The sequence below is a fragment of the Bos taurus genome, chromosome 11 (assembly GCF_002263795.3).
Source record: "Bos taurus isolate L1 Dominette 01449 registration number 42190680 breed Hereford chromosome 11, ARS-UCD2.0, whole genome shotgun sequence".
Classification (NCBI taxonomy): Eukaryota; Metazoa; Chordata; class Mammalia; order Artiodactyla; family Bovidae; genus Bos; species Bos taurus.
This window is the reverse complement of record NC_037338.1, coordinates 75730385-75754668: the sequence shown is the minus strand read 5'-3', so window position 1 is coordinate 75754668 and position 24284 is coordinate 75730385. Positions and strand designations below refer to the sequence as shown.

At 42.8% G+C, this 24284-nt stretch overlaps 1 long non-coding RNA gene across 2 annotated transcripts in view; it reads right to left on the bottom strand.

The window, feature by feature from the left end:
* Positions 1 to 24284, bottom strand: part of LOC132346609 (uncharacterized) — a 71369-nt gene that overhangs the window by 15913 nt on the left and 31172 nt on the right. For both annotated transcript variants that reach the window (XR_009496509.1, XR_009496508.1), the window contains exon 2: positions 13978 to 14066. This is a non-coding gene — a long non-coding RNA (uncharacterized lncRNA). The remainder of the gene's footprint in view (positions 1 to 13977; positions 14067 to 24284) is intronic.

Genomic DNA, 24284 nt, shown 5'->3' with positions numbered 1-24284 from the left:
CTGCACCTGAGGTCAGGGAGATGTCACTGGTCAAGCGGCAGTGAGCAACAGCAAAACTCAGTAGGCCTCTTTGCTTTCCTGACATCACATCTGCTACTAACCACCCCAGAGACAGGCCCAAACGTCAGGGTGTTTCACCTTGCAGATGACTGCCCGATTCAGTCTCCCATGTGAGAAGAGTATGCTTTATTGATCAAAGAAAGAGCCTGGGATGAGGGATTGCAGAACTAGTGGAGCAATCAGCCCTTCTGGAAGCTAGTGAACATTTTGTTCCATCGTCTGCATCAATGGATGAAGAGTTCCTGAAGATTCAAACCAACAGAACAAATTCCATCCAAAGAGAAAGTGCTTGGAGGCACTGGTGTGTGTAGGGAAGAGGCTGGGGCTCAAACCCCAGGTCCCCACTTGTCAGCAGGGGGCCATCACTCAACCTCTCTATGATTAGAAATGGAACAACACCAATCCAGTCCCTTGCCTGGGGACTGGAATGAAAGAATGAAAGAATTCACAAGAAAGCATTTTGTAAAGCACTTACAGCTATAGGAGATAACTATCATTTTCACGTTGGAAGCCATCAGTCTCAAAACCATGACAGGCCCATATGATCTTTCCTTAAACCAAAGTACAGTGCCCTCACCAGCATCACCTAGGAACTTGTTATCGACTATGAATTTGATAGTGCAAATGATGGAAGACTCAGATTCACTGAATCAGAAATCCAGTGGGGGGCGGTTGGGGGGGGAGAGGAGGAAGGTAGAGAAGGCAGTGTTTAACCAGCCCTGCAGATGATTGTAATGGACCCTCAAGTGGGAGAACCACTGCTCAAAGGAACTTGTAATTTGTCTGAAGCAGGTGTGTTTTCATCCTAAGATGATGGCTCCTGCCTTGCTTAGCCTAGCAGGCCCTCTTTGACCTAGGACAGGCAAGGGGATGGCTGAGATAGAGAAAAGAGAAGAGCCCATCCCCTGACCTGGCCTTGGGGGAGTTCAAGTTAAACAGGAGCAAGAACGGCATCCACAGACATTTGGCAAAGGGTCAGATATGACCAGAATGTGTGACTGGTTTGCTTGGCTCAGTGACTGGCAATGTGGGGATGGGAGAGCACGGAGCAGAAAGCAGCGGGTCTCCAGGGACCTAAGCTGGCTATGAAAAGACAGAGAGGAGGAGGGCATTCCTGTGTGTGGCTGGAGTGGGCAGTGGACCATAGGATGAGCACCCAAGTGGGAAGCAGGGTAGCTGTGAGGGGCTGGTCCAGGTGATTCCCTTAGGGGTCCCCAGAGCCCAGAGCTAGTTTTCCTTCTTCAGTTCAAATGAAGATTCTCTTAAATTAGTAAACCACAGGCCCTTCCAAGTTACACACTGTGCTTAATCCCCAAGCCTCTCCTAAATCTATCTTTTCCCCCCTGCCAACCACATCAGGGCTATAAATAGAGAAGCTTCATGTGAAGAAGTGGATGAAATCACATGGTTTATTAGGATGATTATATATTATTTATGTAATAATTACATACATGATTATATAGCATTATAATCATGCCTATATTCTAGCTTTATTAACCATAAAATATCATTTTTGCTAAAGGTTTTTTAAAAGATTTTAATTATTTGTAATTTTATTCGAATGCACCCTGAGGTTTTAGAATGAAGAATGCTACTCTAAAAATCTAACAGATAAGTAAATGTTTAGTCTCTACCATCATTTGAAGAGATTTAACCTAATATTAAAAGGTTTGGTAGTCCCAATGTGTGACTGAGAAGTGTATGGCTTGAGACTATCATGGATAAAATCATTCATTTGATCAGCAAAACCATACTGTCTCCACCATATGGCAGGCACTGTCCAAAGAGTATCTTGGAATACACTTTCTTTGTACCCACGACAGACTGGGAGGGGCTCTGGGAAGTGTTTCCAGAGGAGGAACTCTGGATTTCAGAGGGGACTCTATCACCAGCTCTCTGCAGATTGTATTCTTCCTCCTTACACTAAAATAAGTATGTTGTTAGGGTAAACTATGAGAATTTGCCCTCTTTATGAGCACTATATCGGTAACAGGTACTCTAATGTAGGTCACAAAACACAACATAGAAATAGAAACTTAGATCAAGGGATTTGCCTCCCCTGACCCCTATCTGTGCAGGGACAGAAGCCCAGCCCCAGAGTTCTAAAATTCAAGGCCAGTGACTCCATACTGGGACCATCAGTGAAATTCTCACTGTCTCCTCTGGACATTTCTCTCCCTTAATCCCCCTCCCATTTCACGCTTCACAGCCCTGAAAAAACATCTCTTAGCCAGTCTAAGCCAAAATCAAGGCACTGACAAAACAGAAGCACCAAATATATATTCAAACAAATTTGATATTTGAAATACTTTGAAAATCATCCAAATAATCATTTGGTTGGAAATAAGAGTTTTCCTACATTTTTTTATATTAAATATTTGCTTCATGGTTAACTGTGGATGCTTATTTCATTTTTAATTATATATTGAGGGTTCTCTTATCTATTAATATTTAGCATTTAGTATCCTAAAGGTATGGGCTTTCCAGGTGGCTCAGTGGTAAAGAATCCGCCTGCCAATGCAGGAGTTGCAGGAGACGTGGGTTCAGTCCCTGGGTTGGGAAAATCCCTTGGAGTAGGAAATGGCAACCTGCTCCAGTATGCTTGCCTGGAAAATTCCATGGACAGAGGAGCCTGGCAGGCTACAGTCCATGCCGTCACAAAGAGTCGGATGGGACTAAGCACACATGCGTGCACACACACACAAACACACACACCCCTGAAGGTTGCCTTGGAAGGAGAAAAGAACACAGTAACCTAACTCACGCTAAGGTGTTCATGACTTCCTCTAGCTTAGACCTCTGTCAAGCACAACTCTACTGAAAACAATGCCTATGTTGTGGGACTCTGGGATACTTACAGAAAATCAATGGCAAAGATGGTCTTCATAGGAAGGTTGTCAGAATTACCCTCAAACATACCTTGGTGACAACTGCCTGTCCCATCCACCCAGGAGGTAGGAAGGGTATTTGGGTCAATGATTTCTGTGCCATGGAAGAAAACTTTTCAAATCCACCCAATATGGAAGTTACTCTCCTCCCAAAATAATTCAGGGTCAACTGCACAACTTTTGTTTCTGCTGCAGCAAAACAAGAGATTCAGCAAATTAGAGGGTCAAAAGTCCCTTCTAACTTATACAGCAGACACTATGATAGGCGTTTTACTGATCACTTACTGGAAAAAAGGAAACTCGGCTAGTGCCACCTGAACAGGACTAGTGTCTCTAGAGCTAACCAAAAGCAGTCAATAATGACAGAGTCCAAATATAACCCTGATATCATCATATAACAAAGGATGATAGCAAGGGAAGAAAAATGGGGGGAAAAAAGAGCAAAACAGGAAATTATTATGAAATAGCAATAGTTTAATCCTCATCTATTAATAATTATCTTACATATAAATGGATTAAACTCCCTAATCAAAAGTTTTGCTGCTGCTGCTGCTAAGTTGTTTCAGCCGTGTCCGACTCTGTGCGACCCCAGAGACGGCAGCCCACCAGGCTCCCCCGTCCCTGGGATTCTCCAGGCAAGAACACTGGAGTGGGTTGCCATTGCCTTCTCCAATGTATGAAAGTGAAAAGTGAAAGTGAAGTCATTCAGTCGTGTCCGACTCCTTGCGACCCCATGGACTGCAACCTACCAGGCTCCTCCATCCATGGGATTTTCCAGGCAAGAGTACTGGAGTGGGGTGCCATTGCCTTCTCCAAATCAAAAGGTTTAGAGTGGCTGAATAGATAAAAGAGCAAGTCTAACAGTTTGTTGCCCATAAATGCCCCGCTTAAGACTTAAAGACATATATAGGCTAAAAGCGAAGGGATGGAAAAGGTACTCTGTGCAAATGGTAGCCAAAAGAAAGCAGGGATGGGTTTACCTATGCCAGAAAAACAAATAGACTTTAAGTCAAAAACTGTCTAGAGATGAAGAAGGTCATTAGTGACAAAAAGGTCAATTCAACAGGAAGATCAAACAATTACAAATGTATACACACCCAACATCAGAGCACCTAAATATTAAAACATATACTGACAGATCTAAAGGGAGAAATTGACAGCAATACAATAGTAGCAGGAAACATGTATACCTACTTGCGATAAAAGATAAAACATCCAGACAGAAAATCAGTTAAAAAAAAAAAATAGCAGTTGACTTGCACAGCAGTACAGACCGAGTGAACCTAAAAGATATATTAAGAACTTTCCACCCAATAGCAGAATACATATTCTTCTCAAGTGCATTCAAAACATTCTCCAAGCTAAATTATAAGTTAAGTCACGAAACAAGTCTTAACAAGTTTAAGGAGATTGAATAAGTCCAACCTTTTCAGACCACAGTGGAATAAAACTAGAAATCAATAACAGCGAGAAAATGGGAAAATGCTTAAATACACAGAAACACACTCTTAAATAACCATTGAGTCAAAGAGGAAATCAAAAGTAATTTTTTAAACATCTTGAGATAAATAAAGGCAAAAAAAATAAAAAACATACCAAAACTCATGGCATGTAGTAAAAAAAGTACTAAGGAAGTTTTATACAAAAAAAATGCATCTAAAAAAAAAAAAAGAAAAGGTTTTAAATAAATGATCTAACTTTATACCTTAAGGAACTGGAAAAAGAAGAACTACTAAGTGCCAAAAAAAAATTTAGAAAGAAGGAAGGAAATAATACAAGTTAGAGCAGAAACAAATCAAATAGAAAAAGAGAAACAATAGGGAAAACATAAAGAAAACTGATTTCATTTTTTGAAAAAATAAAACTAAATTGAAAGCCCTTAGCTAGACTGAGAAAAAAGAAAGCAGACTCATACTGAGTGAAGTAAGTCAAAGACAAACATCATATGATATTGCTTAAATGTGGAATCTAAAAAAAATAGTGTTACACATGAACCTATTTACAAAATAAAAATAGAGTCACAGATACAGAAAACAAACACAGTTACCAAGGGGATCTGCAGTGCTGAGTCCCTCACTTGTGTCCAGCTCTTTGTGTCCCCATGGACTACAGCCCACCATGCTCCTTCACCGGTGGGAATTCTCCAGGCAAGAATACTGGAGTGGATTGCCATGCTGTCCTCCAGGGGATCTTCCTCACCCAGGAATGGAACCGGGGTCTCCTGAATTGCAGGCAGATTCTTTACCAGCTGAGCTACCAGGGAAGCCCCAAGGGGGAAAGGGGGAATAATTGAGAGATTGAGATGGACATATACACACTACTGTAAGCAAAATAGATAACTAATAAGAACCTATTGTACAGCACTGGTCCTGGAGAAAACTCTTGAGAGTCCCTTGGACTGCAAGGAGACCAAACAAGTCAATCCTAAAGAAAATCAACCCTGAATATTCATTGGAAGGACTGTTGCTGAAGCTGAAGTTCCAATACTTTTGGCTACCTGCTGCAAAGAGCTGTCTCACTGGAAAGGACCCTGATGCAGGGAAAGATTGAGTGCAGGAGGAGAAGGCAGCGGCAGAGGATGAGATGGTTAGATAGCATCACTTACTCAATGGACACGAATTTGAGCAAACTCCAGGAGATAGTAGAGGACAGAGAAGCGTGATATGCTACAGTGCATGAGGTCACAAGAATCAGACACAACTTAGCTGCTGAACAGCAACAATAATTGTATAGTACAGAGAACTCTGCTAAATACTATGTAGTACCCTCTAAAAAGAGTGGATGTATGTATATGAGTAACTGATTCACTTTGCTGTATGCCTGAAAATACCACAACATTGTAAATCAACTACACTCCAATTAAAATTAATAAGAAAAAAAGAAGACAAAGAAAATCAGAAATGAAAGAGGAGACGTTACAAAAGCTGCCTCAGTAGTAAAAAGGATCATAAAACACTATAAGAACAGTTATACATCAAGTTGGATAACCTAAAAGAAAGGGATAACTACCTGGAAACAGATAACCTATCAAACTAAATCAAGAAAAAGTAGAAAGCCTGAACAAACCAACAACAAATAAGGAGATTTAATCAGTATTTTAGAATCTCCCAAAAATGAAAAACTCAGGACCAATATAATTGGCAGATTCAATGCAGTCACTGTCAAAACGGCAGTATTTTTGTAAAGATAGAAACTTCCCTGGTGGCTCAGACAGTAAAGAATCTGCCTGAATGTGGGAAGTCTGGTTTTGATCCCTGGGCAAAAGCTATCCTAAAATTCATTAAGAACCAAAAAAGATTCTGAAGAGCCAAAGCAGTCTTAAGAAAGAGGAACAAAGTTGACTGTATCACTGATTTCAAATTAACTACAGTAATCAAAATAGTATAGTACCAGCATAAAAATAGACACACAGGACAATGAAACAGGATTTAGAGCCTAGAAATAAACGCCTACACATACAGTCAACTAATCTTCAACAAAGGCATCAAAAAATAAACAATTGGGAAAGGATAGATTTTTTAATAAATAATTTGGGGAAGACTGAATGTTCACATGCAAGCAAATGAAACTGGACTCTTATCTTACACCATATACAGAGATTAAATACTTAAATGTATGACCTGGAACTAAAAAACTCCTAGAAGAAAAAAGGAAAAAGCTCCTTGACGTGAGTCTTGGCCATGATCTTTTTTTTTTAATATGACATTAAACACACAAGCAACAAAAGCAAAACAAACAAGTGGGATTGTCTCACTTGGACTTCAGACACCAGTTGAAAGTCAAAGTGGTTACCTGTACTTCTGACCAACTCGCTGTAAATCAGAGGTTCCTAAAACTCCCTCCTGGGGTTCAATTAACTTGCTAGAGCACCTCAGAAGTCAGAGAAACATTTTACTTTCTAGATTGCCATTTTATTATAAAAGGATACAATTCATGAACTGCCATCTGGAGGAGATGCCTAGGGCAAATTATGGGGAAATGGTGAGCTGCTCTCCCCAGATCTCCACATGTTAGCTAACCTGGAAGGTCTCTGGACCCTGTCCTCTTGGGTTTTATTGAGGCTTCATTCCACGGTCATGACTGCTTATCTCATTGGCCATAGGCAGTTGATTCAGCCTCCAGGTCCTCTTCTTTCCAGGTCAGGGAGTAAGGGCTGAAATTTCCAACCCTCCAATCACAAGGTTGGCTCCACTGGCAACCAGCCCTCATCCTTAACTGCTTTTCCAAAAGTCACCCATTAATATAATAAAAGATAATCTGTATCACTCTCATCATTTAGGAAATCCCAAAGACTCTGGGAGCTCTGAGATAGGAACAGTGGAAGAAGATCAAATATATATGAAAAATATATTTTGGTAACCTGAATGATCAAACATATAGTTCATATAAATCACAGGGTTAATATCCAAAATTCATATATTTTAACCCAATTTAAAAAATGGGCAAAGGATCTGAGTATACATTTCTCAAAAGAAGTGTTACAAACAGGCAATAAATACATAAAAAGATGCTCAATATAACTAATTATCAGGAAAATTCAAATCAAAATTATATTGAGAAATCACATCACACCTGTTGCGATGGAGTTATCAGAAAGACAAAAGAGATCAGCAATGAAGTGGACAAAAGAGAATCCTTGTGCACTGTTGGCAGGAATGCAAATTTGTACAATCATTATGGAAAATAATATGGAGGTTCCTCAAAAATTAAAAATAGAACTACTATATGATGCAGCAGTTCCACCTCTGGGTATATATCCAAAGGAAATGAAATCAGTATCTCAAAGAGACATGTGCATCCCCACGTTCACTGCAGCATTATTCACAATACCCAAGATAAGGAACAACTCAAGTATCCATCAACAGATGAGTAAAAAAATATTGCATCCATTTTATATATATATATACATATACACACATGTTCATATATATATATATATATAATATACATGTATACACTTGCACACAGACACACACATTCACTCTCAAAAAAAAAGAAGAAAATTCTGACATTTGTGAGAGTATGCGATCCTGGAGGACACTATGCTAAGTGAAAAAAGCCAGACACAGAAAGAACATACAGCATTATAATTCACAGAAGCAGAGAGTAGAATAGTGGTTACCAGGGGCAAGGGGAGCAGTTGGGGGAAATGGGGAGATATTGGTCAAGCAACATAAAGGTTCAGTTTTGTAGGATGAATAAGTTCTAGAGATCGAATGTATAACACAGTGACTATAGTTAACATTGTACTGTATGCTGGAAATTTGCTAGGAGAGTAGATCATGTGTTCTCATCACACCCTCAGAAAAGGTAACTGTGAGATGATGAATATGTTAATGAGCTTGACTATAGAAATTATTTCACAGTGTATATGTAAACATCATGTATTTTTAAATATATATAATGTCTACTTTTATTAAAAAAAGAAAAACTTCAAGTGAAAAATTATAAACATTAAACAGGTGAAAGAGGAGAAAGTACAAGCTGACTGAAATAATATGAAGCCTACTGGTAATTACATGCAATGTAAATGCACAGATTTTTAATTACTTTTTAATGGTTATGTGATATATTCCATAGAATTGGTAATGCATTTTTTAACATTCCTTTACTGATGAACATTTAAACTGCTTCTAATTTTCCTTAATAAAACCAATGTAGGGAGTTCCCTGGTGGTTCAGGGGTTAGGACTCAGCACTTTTACTGCCATGGCCTGAGTTCAATCCCTGGTCAGGGAACTAAGATCCCACAAGCTGTGTCATGCAGCCAAAAATTTTTTTAAATAAATTTTTTTTAAAAACCAATGTATCATTAGGATAAATGCATAAAAAATTGTATATAATTATAACAAGCTTATAAACAATGTAATAATGAAACATTTAATTCAAATATAATAAAATATTATAAACAAAATATATAATAATAAAATATCTAACTCAAGCATTTGAATTAAATATACATTTATCCCTAAAAAATCATATTTGTTGACACCAAGAAGTTTAAAACGACTTTTCTGGCACAGACAAACACAGAGCACGGAGGAATAAAGCCGTGGCAGTAAAAGACAAAGAACAAGTTGGAACCATAAGGGAGAGATTTCACCTCATCAGAGGTTTCCAGGAGAGTCATCAATTCCACCCCAAAAAGAAACTAGAAGCTGTTGCAAAATCAGACCCCAAAGTGTACAGCAAATAGCATTACTTGTATGTGCTCAGGCTTGTGAACTCTACCTAGTTTTATTCCATAGTGTTCAGTTCAGTTCAGTTCATTTCAGTCGCTCAGTCGTGTCCAACTCTTTGCGACCCCATGAATCACAGCACGCCAGGCCTCCCTGTCCATCACCAACTCCCGGAGTTCACTCAGACTTGGGTCCATCAAGTCAGTGATGCCATCCAGCCATCTCATCCTCTGTCGTCCCCTTCTCCTCCTGCCCCCAATCCCTCCCAGCATCAGAGTCTTTTCCAATGAGTCAACTCTTCGCATGAGGTGGCCAAAGTACTGGAGTTTCAGCTTTAGCATCATTCCTTCCAAAGAAATCCCAGGGCTGATCTCCTTCAGAATGGACTGGTTGGATCTCCTTGCAGTCCAAGGAACTCTCAAATTTTCTAGTAACCACACTAAAAAAGGGCTTCCCAAGTGGTGCTAGTGGTAAAGAACCTACCTGCCAATGTAGGAAATGTAAGAGACATGGGTTCAATCCCTGGGTTGGGAAGATCCTCTGGAGGAGGGCATGGCAACCCACTCCAGTATTCGTGCCTGGAGGAGCCTGGCAGGCTACAGTTCATAGGGTGGCAAAGAGTCGGACAGGACTAAAGCAACTTAGCGCGCACATTTAAAAAAGTTAAGTGAAACAGGGGAAATTCATTTCAATAGTATGTTTTGTTAGGGACTTCCTTGGTGGACCCATGGTTAGGACTCCATGCTTTCAATGCAAGAGGCACATGTTCAATCCCTGGCTGAGGAACAAAGATCCCATATGCCACTGGGTGCAGTCAAAAAATAACTTTTTTAAAAAGATAGTATGTTTTGTTTAACCCAATATATCTAAAATATGATCATCTCAACATGCAATCAACATAAAAAATTATTCAAGTGACATTTCCCACTCTTTCTGTAAACCAAGTCTTAGAAATCTGGTGTGTATGCATGTCTCAATTTGTACCAGCCACAGGTCATATGCTCATTAGCCACACTTGGCTCCTGACCTTCCTTTGGAACATTGCAGATGAAATGACCACAGTGAAAGTCCTCCATCCCCAAACATGATGTCCAAGACTAGGACCAGGAATCAAGCCTGGATGCTGGTACACATCAGGGCATTTGTCCACTTGCTTTCACTCTTGAGTCTGAAAAGTCCCAGAGAGAGCCAGCATCTGTGTCCACAGAACCTGGCTGAGCATCAGGTACCAACTCTCCCCTAATCCCAGGAAGCCAGACCTCCCTTCTTATCTAGGCTCTACTCTCTGAGCGGCCATTCTGAGTCCTGATGAAACAGTTAACTCCTTTTACAAAATTTCTGAGAGGATGCTTTACCTCTTCATGTGAATTAGGAAAGGCTATTTTTAAAATCAGAGAGAACAGTCTTTAGGGGGAGGGGGGCGGGGAAGCGGATTCCTCACCAGGGACCTGTGTGTGTGCTTCACCCTTAAGGAGCACTGGCCTCCAGAAGGAAAGTTCATCAATACCCGGGAAGGTGAATGTCAAGCCCTCTTGCAGCCAGCGAGCCATCCCCGGTCAGTGGGGGAGCCACCAGAGAGCAAGGAGATGAAAGTGGGCTCCTGGAGGGGAATGTGGGAAAATGTGCTACAGATGTTTCTTTAAAAATCTAATCCAAAAAAGTTAAGAATGTTTTTAGAAAGAAAATCTAATCCAGGGTGCGCAGGAGGCTCAGAACCTCCTAGACCAGGAAGCAGTAAGGAGATAACACATGGAATGATTTAGTGACCCCATCACCTCCTCACAGGGCTCAGCAATGCCACTGTTAGCGCTTCTGCCTGACGCTTCAGACACTCAGGAAAGGACAGTCGTCGTCACCCCAGAGTGAGGAAAGAACCTGGGTGCAGATCCTGAAAAAAGAAAGTCTAGGAAAGAATACAGAATGCAGACAGAGTGTGGGAGGCAAATGTCGCTGACAGATGCCTTCTCAGTGCAGGGCCCAGTGCTCAGGATGAGGCATATGAGAAAGGAACGGAGGGCTAAGGCAGTGGCTTGGGCACTAATTCATTTTATGGGACTCTCTGGGCTCTCGCAGGGCAGGCTGCCAGCCAACGCTGGCCTGACCTCTCCAGCAGCCACCTCCTTAAGGCCAGCAGTGGATGCTAAGTGACACCGTGCTAATGGAGAGGTGAGCAAACCCTAGGGTTACCAATCAAGCCATGCATTCTCCTGTTCAGCAGATGTGTATTAAACACCAGGGTCCCAAAAAGCTTCTTAAAAAGATATCTCAACATGTGAACAACCCAAATGCTCATCAACAGGTGATTGGTTTAAGATGTGGTAAACATATGCAATGGAATATTACTCAGCCATAAAAAAGAGTAAAGTAATGCCATCTGCAACTACATGGATGGGCCTAGAGACTATCATACCAAGTGAAGTAAGTCAGACAGAGACAGACAGTTATTTTATGATATATCTTATAATGTGGAATCTACAAAATAATGCAAATGAATCTATACACAAAACAGAAACAGACATGGAGACATAGAAAATAAGCTTAAGGTTACCAAAAGGGAAGGGGAGCGCAGGAGGGATAAATTAGGAGTATGAAATTAATTGATTAAAAACTACATAAAATAGATAAGCATCAAGGATTTACTATATAATATAGAGAACTATATTCAATATCATGTAATAATATAATGGAAAATAACCTGAAAAAATATTGTGTGTGTATATATATATATATAATAACTTCACTTGCACACATCTGATTTCACATTACTTTTTTTCTAGACAAGCACAAAAATAATCTTTAAATTTGACATGCCCAGAGCTTCCCAACATCCCTAAGTCTGTGAACTGTCCTTACAAACAACATAAGTGATTTCAACATCTCCCACCAACGCAGCTGTAGCACTTTTAATGTTTACAATCCTGTATCACCCAGGGTCTGAGATACTCTTCCAATTAAACCCTGGTTACACTTCTCTTTCCAAGTGCGAAAGAATCCAATTAAAGTTAATGAAAGCAATCAGTCTGCAAGTCTCGGGGTGTTCTGCCCCATTTGTGAATACAGGTATTAACACCCACTGACCCCAAGGAGGGAGAGGAGGCGCCATCGTTCTCTGCAAATGAGCCAGACCTGAGCCAGCCAGGGAAACCTGGAATTTAGGAGGTTAGCCTGTTTGGTTTCCCATACAAGTTCAGGATTCCATTAAGCATTAACTGTAGGAATCTGTCCTTTAAGAACTTCAGACTCATTTGGCTGCCATATGGCTGGGGCTTAGCAGTGCCTCCCATAAGCCTGAAATCCTGGGACACCCAACACTTATTTTCAAGAAGCTATTCACTGCATTCCTCTTGATTTTCTATCTGGCTTCCAAGAGGCAGCTACCAATGAATAACACAGAGCAACAGAAGCCCGTGAGATGAAATCCGCTCAAGTCCTCCACCTGAGCTTGTATGACCTTCTCCAGCCACTGACTCTCAGAGCACCAGATGGACCTGCTGGGTGTCAGCTCAGAGGGTCAGCCTAGGACTCTTCAGGAAGCATCAGTGGGACTTGTATTCTCACGTCAGGGAAGCTGTGAGGACACCCCTTCAGACACTGGAGACTTGTCATGGGTGTTACTTGTCACCATTCATTCCCATGGCACGCCTTCTGTTCATGTTCAGTTGAAAAACCACACGCCCACCTCAGCTGCATTTGTTCCTCACTGTCCTGCAATTGTTTTGAAGTTCCCACACTTCCCGTTTCCTCAGATCATTGTTCTTAGATGTGAGAGTCTGACCCCAGCCCCTTCTGACACCAGTGAAGCAGCCTGTCCCTGTTCTTGGGGAGGTTCTGCTCCGGCTGGGGAAACAAAGCTGACACTTGTGAGCAGTTGGAAAACTGAACAAGGCAGTAAATAATTAAGTGCTACTCCATTACATAATTGATTAATTATAACTAATTGCTACTTAAATGAACTGCTCTAGTCCACATTGATCTTCCTTGCCTCTGACCTTATAGGGCGGCCATGGTATAAACCGCTTACTTGGGCACTTACACACCGTCCAGAACATTCTTCCCATACTCTCATGGATAAGTCTCCTCTATCATGACTGGTAGTGTTCCCAAGGGCAGAACCAGGTCTTCTGAGAGAAGAACAGGCCCCAGGAGACTTCCCTGGTGGTCCAGTGATTAGGAGTCCACTGACTAATACAGGGGGCATGGATTCTATCCCTTGTCTGGGAAGATCCCATATGCCTCAGAGGAACGAAGCCCATGAGACACAGCTACTGAGTCCACATGCCACAACTACTGAACCTGTGAGCCTAGAGCCTATGTTTGGCAACAGGAGAAGCCACCACAATAAGAAGCCTGCACACCACAATGAAGAGTAGCCCCTGCTCACCACAATTAGAGAAAAGCCCACAAGAAGCAACAAAGACTCAGTACGGCCAAAAAACTGATTTTTAAAAAACTCTAAAAAAAATATTATCAATAATTAAAAAAAAGAGACCAGGCCCTGGTTTCTTCCTTCTGTCTCCCACAGCAGAGTCAGCCCATTCCAAGCAAGCATAAGGTTCTTTACTTAATAAACACTTGGTGATTGATGTCAAAAATGTGGACCAGTGTTCACACAATCAATGTGCCCCAGCTTCATGTACCTGTGAGTATAAACTCAGGTCACAGAACCATAATCAACTTTGCTTCAGTAACTTAGCCCCCTAAGCATGTCCTTGGGAATGTGCTACCTTACATTACTCTACTCTGTCTCATGAAGCCATCAGGACAGTGCTCAGTCCCTGGCCACACCATCCTGCTGGGATCCAGCCTATGGCCACCACTCTGATAGATGATGCAAAGGAGCTGCCCACCTACCTCCTTCCGCCTGTGCTCCTTTGGGGTTCCACATCCCCTGCTAGGCTCTGAGCAGCTTGAGGAGTCTGTGCATCACTGGTCTCCACTACCTGGAAGAGACACAGTAATAGTCAGCGAGCACTGCCCGAACAAAATACCACAGACGGGGCTGCTTAACCAACAGAAGTATATTTTTACACAGTTCTGGAGTCTGGAAGTCCAAGATTAAGGTGTTTGATTTGGCTTGATCTCAATCTGAGGTCTCTCTTATTGGCTAGCAGCTGACTGTCTTCTTGCATAGATCTCCCTCCTCGCCTGCCTCTGTCCTGATCTCCTCTTCTTATAAGGGTTGGATTAAAGGCCACCCATATGACCCCACTTTGCCTTAATTACCTCTTTAAAGGCCCTGTCTCCAAAGACAGTCCCATCTGAGCTACAAGGGTTAAGACGTCCACCTGTGAGTTGTGTGGAGGACACGATTCAGCCCCAAACACCCACTGATAACCTAAGTGCTTAATAAATGCTTTATGCTTGATGGAACAGGGAGAGATGACAGATGGGCAGATGGCTGGATAAAAAACAGAAAGACTGCTCAAAAGGTGTTTGATCCTGAGAAAAGGTGAAATTAACAGGTCGAGAGAGTCTCTCCTATTCCTGGGCCCTTTCTACTCCACCACATCTTTTCCTTTCTCCCAGGAAGAGATGGGCTGTCCAAAATGATAATTCCTCTGTCCCCTCCCCAGCCACAGGACAGAGACTCCACATTGTCTTGATGTAAATACATTTGGGGGAGGGGTGTCTGCTGTCCCCACACCCTAGAGAGCCTTCTGGCTCTCTTTTGGCGGAGAGAGCTCAGGCCATGGCTTCCCAAAGGATTTCAGAAATGCCAACTCACCACTGAAATGAAGACTCTGTAAACAACCAACATCTAAAAGGGAGACAAGACCCTGGAATCAGGGCCTTTTTCTTTTCATATGCAGCGAAATCGTTACTGTTGTTGAACAGGAGCCGTGCTCCCAGAGGCGGGAGCCGTTGGATAATTACGGTGGGGCCAGGGGCGCTCAGGGTCAGCAAAACAAAGAGGAGGAAATTGCCTGCACAGATTGGCTCAAATATCAGGTTCAACGAAGAAGAAAACACAATTTGTTCATTTGGAAAATGACTCTGGTGACGTGAAGGCCCTACACGTTGCTGGAATTCAGGGGGAAAGAGGACAAGAGTGTGAGGGCAGCCCCCCTCCTTCCCCTGAAGAAGACAGCTTGCCACTTTTAGACCCCCAAACAATTCTGTGGGCCGAGCAAGTGGACAGCAGGAGAGACCCTCTGCAGCATGTATGAGTTTAGACGTTCAGGTCCACACATTAGCAGGGCTCCAAGGGGCTCTGGTCCATGTCTGGGGCCAGGGTCTTGGAAAGTGCCTGGTCTGAGCTCCTAGAACAGACAGCACTATCCGGCACATCCAGGAAACAGGACCCTTTGAAGGAGAGCTGTGGGGTGTCACCAACGGGGCTCCCTCACCACTAAGGTGGGGCCATGGGTGTGACCTCACAGCTGCATCTGCATCCGTCAACCATTCCAGGTCCCTCTTGCAAGTTCCAATGCACAGTGTGATACTGACACCCACAGCAACCCAGTACAGAGGACCCAGAGAGAGGCTGTGGATGGCATCACGCTAGGTGGCTTCTGGGTCGGGGGGCCACCCACCTAGTTTGCCCAGGACAGTCCAAGTTTACACCTCTGATCGCAGCATAATTGTTGCAGGAAGGGGGACCCCTTCCAGGGCCCGAAACTGGGCTCTTGTCTACCACTCAGAAATGAATTGTCTGAGGAGACACACGTGCTGACAAAGCAAGAGATTTTTTGGGAAAGGGTGCCCCAGCAGAGAGCAGTAGGGTAAGGGAAGCCAGGAGAACTGCCCTGCCACGTGGCTCGCAATCTTGGGTTTTATGGTGATGGGATTAGTTTCCAGGTTGTCTTTAGCCAATCATTCCGACTCAGAGTCCTTCCTGGTGGTGCATGCCTTGTTCAGTTAAGACGGATGCCAGAGAGAAGGATTCTGGGAGGTGGTCAGACATGTGGTGTCTCCTTTTGACCTTCCCGAACTCTTCCAGTTGGTGGACCTCCCGTCGTGAAACAACTCATGGAAGTGGTTACTGTGGTGCCTGGCCAGGGTGGGCAGTTTCAGTCAGTGTGCTTCCCCTAACATAATTATTAACATCCAAAGTGTCCCTGCTTGAATACTAAATTAAACAGATTTCCTAATGCACTGGAATTTCACAGCACCAGATCCCCACCCTTCCATGACTTTCAGCCACGACACTTGTGACAGGTCCGAGCTCCACCTGGATAAGACTTCCCGGATCAGAGGCCTTCACACAGTGCAAGCGGGTGCTCCCCCCAGGAATTATGAACAGAGGGCCAGGTAGGAGCTTATCATGGGTGTTGGACATCACTCAGCCTCCCATCGCTGTGCAACCAGTCACCCATACCAAGCATGTCTGCCACTGTCTCCATGGTCTGGGGTCCACTAGACTCCCAGCAACCCCTCACCCTCCCCATCAAGGCAGGGCCCAGCCAGCTTCCTGGAGATGAGCCCTGTCCTCTCTCTCCTAAGGTTTCCAAGAATTTGGGCAATTAAGTCCAACCTCAGAGGTAATCCTGACATGTCTCTACCTTTAAATCCTGCCTGGCCTGGGACTTAACAGATCCACCCTCAGATACAGAAATAAATCACTATTTCCAAAGTAAAATTGGGTTCTTATCATCACTGGGGGCTAGCAACCAGCAGGGGATAGGAGAAGGTTTGTGGGGGGATGTGATCTAGGTTCAAACTTAAAGAACAGGAAGACTTTAGATCCATGAGATAAGCAGCGGGGAGGCCCTAGGACGTTACAGCGCTGATGTGGGCATGAGTGAGGGACTCGTTGTCAGCACCCAGGCAGTGGAGGACAGGAGAACAGGGGTCTCAGGCCTGACCCCGACCACACGCCCAAGGAGCCCAGGCCACCTCACACCCGCTCTCCAGCTCCCGCAGATCCTACTTTCTGCGCTGCTGCATTTAATGACGCTGTCGGGCATTTAATTGACTCTTAAACATAATGCTAGCTATTGTGGACAAAGTTTAGTTGTTGCTAATTAAGTCATTGGAAATTAAAATAAAGAGCAAAGGCTTAACTGTTCTCAATAATCCAGTGAAACAGAATGACTTTGTAATCTGTTTAAAAAAAAAAAAAAATGGGACGCCCTAAGTCTCCTCCCAGGCATTTCTGACCAACCAGGCTGGGCGATTAATGGGTGCATGGGCTTTGCAGAGCCCAGCAAGGCCCCTGATATCTGGTCCTGAGATCCTTCACTCATATATTTGACCTCACGATTTCTGCTGTTTTCTCTTTGTTCAGGAACTGTGTGTTTGGGCCTTTAAAATTCCAATTTTTATTCTAATTCTCGTTTTGTTTGTGAAAGGGTGCTTGCCAGCATAAAAATGAAGTTAGCTAAAGACAGTGTTTCTTTAGCCTACCTGGAGAAAGCACTAAAAAGTGTGTAATACCTACCACTTTAGAAATAGGAAGAAAACATAAAGGATTTTTTTTAATCCCAGCAGCTATTTAAAAGATAAACAATAAACACAAGTGGAATTATACCAACTAACCATATTACCAGCAGTCAATTGCTGGAGAATAAACATTCTTATTTCCAGGGCGTTCTAATATATTCAAAGACATGGAGAATGGCACCAGAAGAATTTATCACTGACATTTGCTAAATTAGATATTCCCGAGGTTTGCCTATATGGATGACAACATTTTTAGCACTTCAAGGTCCTTGCAAGAAAAAAGTCTCTATAAAAATTCAGGACGGTATTGTTATCATCAACACTTTAAAATTGACTGTGATTGTTACAGCAGTTTTAAAATCAAAGAGACCTAAAAAGAAGGGGAAAATTATATGTGTACTCTATATTTGAATTTTTATACATGAGATTTAAAACATAATATTGTGATGTTTATTTCAGATAAATTTGATTTCACCAAAGGTGTTTTTTTTTTTAAAATTTCTGAGCCAAAGTCAATGCAGAGTTTATCGAAGACCCACCAGCCAGGTAATAACCATCAATAACCCGCCATTAACCAGGGCGTCATGTTTGACAGTTCAGCTCTCAACCTGTTCAGCTGCACTTTTCATTTTGGCTGCTGTCCTAATTAATGACTAATCTATAAAACAGGGATAATAAAACATACCTCATACATGCCACATACCTAATTATAAGGAGTGAATCATATCTCACATGGTACCTGGCACGGTAGGCGCTTGGTAAATGTTTGAATTTTATGTTTCTCTTTACTTTTTCCTGGCATTTTGTTAACACTTATGGTCTTTAGTCTGGGTTGCCAAGGCTATTTAGAAAGGAATAACAACAAAATAAAAGAGATCTTTTTGTACGATACAATCTCCTAATGTGCATCTTTCCCAGAAGCCACTCAGAGGAAACAGAAGCTTTGGGTGTCCGTTTGAGGCTCTTTGGCTGAACCTTCTTCAGTGGCTCAAGACCAGATTTCCATGATCACCATGGTCCACCCATATCCCAGAGGATAATCAGGTTCAAATCTAGAAATGAACTGAACTGCAAACATTTTTAAACTATTTTGCTAGACATACTTTTGTACTCCTGCATCATTTTTGCTTCTTTCCCTATTTTGGGTTCTCAATATTCCACTTTAGGAAAGTTCTCAAAATGATGATGGATGCCCCTAGCCTCCCTGCAGCACAGGTCTGGGCTTCCTGGTCATCTGTTCCCCACTCTTTCTCTCCCCTTCCTCCTCTAATGACTCATCAGCTATACTTATTTCTCAACTGAGTCTGCTTACTGAAACTGTGCAACCTCCAGAATTCAAAAACAATAAAGTCCTTAGGTCAAGGGCTACAGCTGGCATTTGTTTCAAAGCCTCTATGTGTGCTCTCAGCTGCTGGTTCTCAACCAATACTCTATGAATGGAACTGATCTTTTCTGTTAACGGCAATCCTGCCAGCAGACTATAACAGAGCTGAGATTTGGGGTCTAGATATGATGTTGGTGCCTCCAGTCAAGCTCACTTTCTGGAAGATGAGCCTTGTTCAGACCATCTAGCTCCAGCCACAACTGACCCTTTCAGTGCCAGATGCAAACATGAGCCTGGGTCAGGGCATGTGTAGCTTTAGGCAATGACCCAACCATCCAGGGTTCAGGGACTACTGTTAAGAGTGACACAGTGAAATTTGTAAACCTGCTATAAAGCTTAAATAAGACCTTCAACCTTCTTTGTGTTTGAAGTTTTTTTCTTTTCTCCCAAATTTTATTGTATTTGCACTTACCATAAATATCTGTGTATACACATATACATGCCAACTTATATTACCTAACATTTTGTAGACAGATGGAACCAGCTTGTATATAATTTTATTCTATATAACATTAAATATAAGGCACAGACATGGCCTTAGAATGACATGTGATAAACATATCACTCATATCCATCAAAGCTCCATTCATCAGGCCACAGGGTAATTAAAATCATCAGTTAATGTTCTGATCTGTGGGTAATTCCTAACCACAATTTAAGTTTAACCAACCCCATAACTTCTTCAGCTTTCTTCAGCTGAAGACCCACAATGCATAAAAATAAAGTACTTCATCCTGGGTTTTCTCCTCTAGGGCATCTTTTATGTGAGGAGACATTATATGCTCAGACCCATGAAAAGTAGTAGAATTAGATTTCTGTGATCATTTTATGGGTTGAGGCCACAGATGCATCCTGAGAGGCCGAACTTACTATCGGCAAAAACTTGGGCTCTGACTGTGCTCACCACGTCAGGTTCTCGTCTTCCACCTCTTCCTTCTCTCATGCTGTGATATCTCGCCACCTGCCCGCCAGGCATGAATATGAAATTCTCTGTATGCTGTGTGTACTGGCCCTGAGTGCACCTTCGTAACTGTCTGTTGCAAACCAGACCTCCCAACAAAAAAGAAACCACAACTGGCTCAGAAAGACTTCCCTACTCTCAATCTCCTCTGAAAATGAAAGTCGCTCAGTTGAGTCCAACTCTTTGGGATCCCATGGAATATACAGTCCATAGAATTCTTCAGGCCAGAATACTGGAGTGAGTAGCCTTTCCCTTCTCCAGGGGATCTTCCCAACCCAGGGATCGAACCCAGGTCCCCTGCATTGCAAGCAGATTCTTTACCAGCTGAGCCACAAGGGAAGCCCCAGTCTCTCTTACCCTCAACCATTTACCTGTGGTATCTTGAATCACCTGTATCATTTTTTCTCTTCTGCTCATTAATCCTCATTCTAGCTGTGAACTTATTTTTGTATATAGTGAATAAAACAAATATGGCATTATTTTTTTTCAAAAAAAAAAAAAAAGAAACCATAAATCTCAGACACCTCACCACCCAATACTTCCTTTGGATTCTCAACTCCGGTGGTAGTTTAGTAGCTAAGTCGTGTCTGACTCTTGTGACCCCATGGGCTGTAGCCTACCAGGCTCCTTTGTCCATGGGATTCTCCAGGTAAGAATACTGGAGTGAGTTGCCATTTCCTTCTCCAGGGGATCTTCCCAACCCAGGGATCGAACCTGGGTCTCCTGAGTTGCAGGCAGATTCTTTACCAACTGAGCTACGAGGGAAGCCGTAGTTGTGGTTATTATACAAAAGCAACATGTGACTTACCGTGTCTCACCATGATGAAATCACACCAGGGGAACCAAATACTTCAATTAAGTTTTCTTGAGTCACAAACATTACGCCTAGAAGAGCCTTTGGAGATCACCCAGGCACCCCTCTCCCTTGACACAGAAGGACATGAAGGCACAAGTGTTTGAGAGACCTTTATGCTGCAGGACCACTCCCTGGACTCCTCCCCAGGAGGTCTCACACACCCGCCCCAATGCCAGTCACCCATGTAATCGATACATGCTCAAAGCTCTAACGTGCCAAAGTGATCTTTCAACACTGAGTCTCTTTTTCGCTTTGCCCAGCTCACTTCCCACCTCCCTTGATGAGCAGACATATATTAGAATTCTACGGTGCTCTTTTATAAATTAATGCCTTTGTTAGATACTTCAAAATAGATGCTGGCAATATAACCACGAGGAACCCTCTACACTGTGCATCGCTCTGCATTTTACAAAACACTTCCACTGCCATTATCTCACTCGATCAAGTAAACAAACAAAGGTTTCTTTGTATAAGGGAGAGAGGAATGGAAAATGCAGAGAGTGTTGAATGACAGAAGGGTCCATAAAAAGAGACATGGGGCTCAGTGAAATATATATTTTTTCCTTTTTGGAGCTGGGAGCTGAAAGCCTACTTCCTTATCATGATCTCCCATTTGAGGAGCTCAAGCCTGAGAATCTGTCTGAAATAGAAATCACCTGACCTCTGGGCGAGGCACTGACCTCAGATCCATCAATATTCCCAGAGCTGGAGTCTGCAAACCAAGTTCCCAAGAACCCTGCAACACTCCCAGTGGGGTCTGGGCAAGGCAGGGTGTGTGTTTAGGCAGAAAGTGATGATTCTGATCACCAAGGCTGGAATCCAAGCAGAGGTCTGCTCTGGCCAGAAGCTAGTTCCAGCCTCTTCTCACCCAGCTGGACTGACTGCTCCCTCAGGGCTAATTGGAGCTCATGGATATAAAGTCAAGACATTTTTTTTTTTTTTTTGTCATCAATGATGAAAACATATTTATAATGTCAGGGGAAATTATGACACCAAAATTCCATTATCTAATCATATAGTTTACATTTCTCCATAATCCCTGGTCCTCCTTAGCCACAAACACACACATTTTTTACAGCCATAAGAGGAGGTCACATAATAATTGTGTATGCCCTTTTCATGGTATTATTATCCGTTTTGTATTTTTCCCAAGTTTCCACAGTTTGCATGTCATAATGGTCTTGATTTGTATGATCCAGGAGAGGGAAAGTTCAGATTATCCTTAAATTTGTAAATAAAGAGAGCTTCTGGATATAAAACTAAGTCAGTTTGCCAAGAAAGAGCTAAGCCAGCAACAAAAGGAAGCCAAGATCCTATCTGTTAGATGGAGACTAAGATGCTGCAGATCACTGACTTGACTGGGTGTAGCCTCAGGGAGCCAGGGCTATGGAATGACAGCTCAAAGATCAGGTCGTGTGTCCAGCAGTGCCTGAGAGGCAGGCCCAGCATCTGGGGCTTGAGCATTTCACCACCAGGGAAGTGCCCTCCTCTGTGAGCTGAGAGTGGTTCATCAGATCCCACCAGGGCCCACATCAAGTCTCCCCCTTGGCTCTAATTCCCTGGTCACACAGAAGTTTGGGGTGATATCCTTCCAGAAATGCTATCCAGAGATGGGACAATGGGACTGCCCTGAGTGATGAGCTGAAACATTCCAGTCACCATCCAGGAATTCTCACTGTAAACAGATGATCTGGTCTCCTCCTACACAAAAGGTTCACATGGTTAGCGTCTTCACCTCCAAGGACCCGGCCACCTGGTGTCTGGACACACAAAACTGAAAAGCAGTGACTACGTCATACTGTATGACACCAATAAGGCCCTAGTCAAGGGAAGGTTAGCAACTCTCCAGGGTCAAGCCTTCTCTCTCTACCAACTGGACCACACCACAGAGAAACTTAACCAGGGTATGGTTCCCTGGGGCTCGTTGTCTTGCTTCTTCATAGCTGTATGGACATCTAGAGAAGATTGACATAAATGCCTTTGTGCCTTTGGCTTTTGGCTTCAAGACATTGTGAGGATGGCTGAAGATAACAGCCCCTGTCTCAGGAGCTTTTGGCCCACAGGGCTAAAAAATTTCAGGGTGGTGATTTACAGGGTGCCAGAGGAATCCAAGAGGGAGAGCAGAGAGGGTTCATTTTTAATTCAGAGACTCAAACCCAGTTCCTTGGGCTGTGCCTATGGTATCATGGCATGGTGCAGAATTCCCCCAGAACTCCAGCCAGATGAACCCCCACGTCCTATCCCCCTGCCCCCAGACATGGCTGGCCCTAGCTCACAAGAAAGCTTGAACTGATGTAGTGCAAACTGTGGCAATGTCCCTCATATCTTCAAATCTCTATTCCCTGTTAAATTTGAACTTGAATTATGTATTTGCCTTGCCTCCAGATAACATTGTCTTGTGCAATATGAAATTAGATGGAGATGACAGGAATGATTGCTGAGTTGTTTGAATTTCAATCATTAGACACACACAAAAAAATGGTAACTCAACTAACTCTTCATTAAAAGTACTATATTTCATCCAAGATAGAACATACCAGAATAAAAGGTTCTTGGGCACGTTTTTATGGTGCATGGAAGAACTCAAATTTTCCCAGTATATGTCACCTTTTAATAATATTAAAACTAATATGGCTGATTGTCCCAAGGAAAAAGCCATTCTTTTATATATCAGAGCCCAGCAGCCCATGACCAACCTGTCAAAGGTGACTTGTATGGGGGATTCAGAGAGAAGCCAGAGAACGCATGATGCATTGATTTTCCTGACTTGACTCTCAGCATTACTAAGACTTTGGCTAGCTCATTGCTCTGGCTCTCTTTCTGCTTCTGGATAACTCACGGAAGAAGCTGGAATCTCTGAGGAGCAACTGTCTGTCCAAGACTCCTGGCCCAAGGGAGGTTTGCGGCTGCACATGTCTCCAGTTTAATATATCAAAAATGGAATGCATAATTTTCACAATCCCCTGTACGCAACACATAAATAACATGGCGCACACAAACACACACAAACACACACACTATGCTAAACACACATGCACTCCTCTTCCTATATTCTTGACTCAATGAATGGCCTCACTAGCCTTCTAGATGCCTAAGCCAAAACTTGGATAATTCTCGAATCTCCCCTCCTCCATTCCCCAGTAGCCATGAACTCTAAGTACTATCTATGCTAACCCCTGAATACCTTATTCTCTACCTCATGACTAGAGTTCTCATATCTCTCATCTGAACTAATAGCTCAGTATCAGGAGTTGCTATATCTAAAGAGAGTCCACAAGACCTTGAAAATTCAGGCTGTTTATCAATCACCAGGTGCACCAAGAGGAGCATCACAGAAACACTCCTGACCTTGAGTCATTCACAGGCTTAGACATGTGCTGCCTGATCATGAGAAAATAAGGGAAGGAAGCAGAGTCATCATAAAGTGACAACCAAACATAATAACCCCCAAACAAGTTCCCTGGAGGGGAAAAGACTGATGGGGTAGGAGTTATCAGGAAGGTTTGTTGGAAGAAGTAGGAACTTGATTTAAGCCCCCAAGAAGGAGCAGAACTTGAATCTGGGAAGTAGAGGAA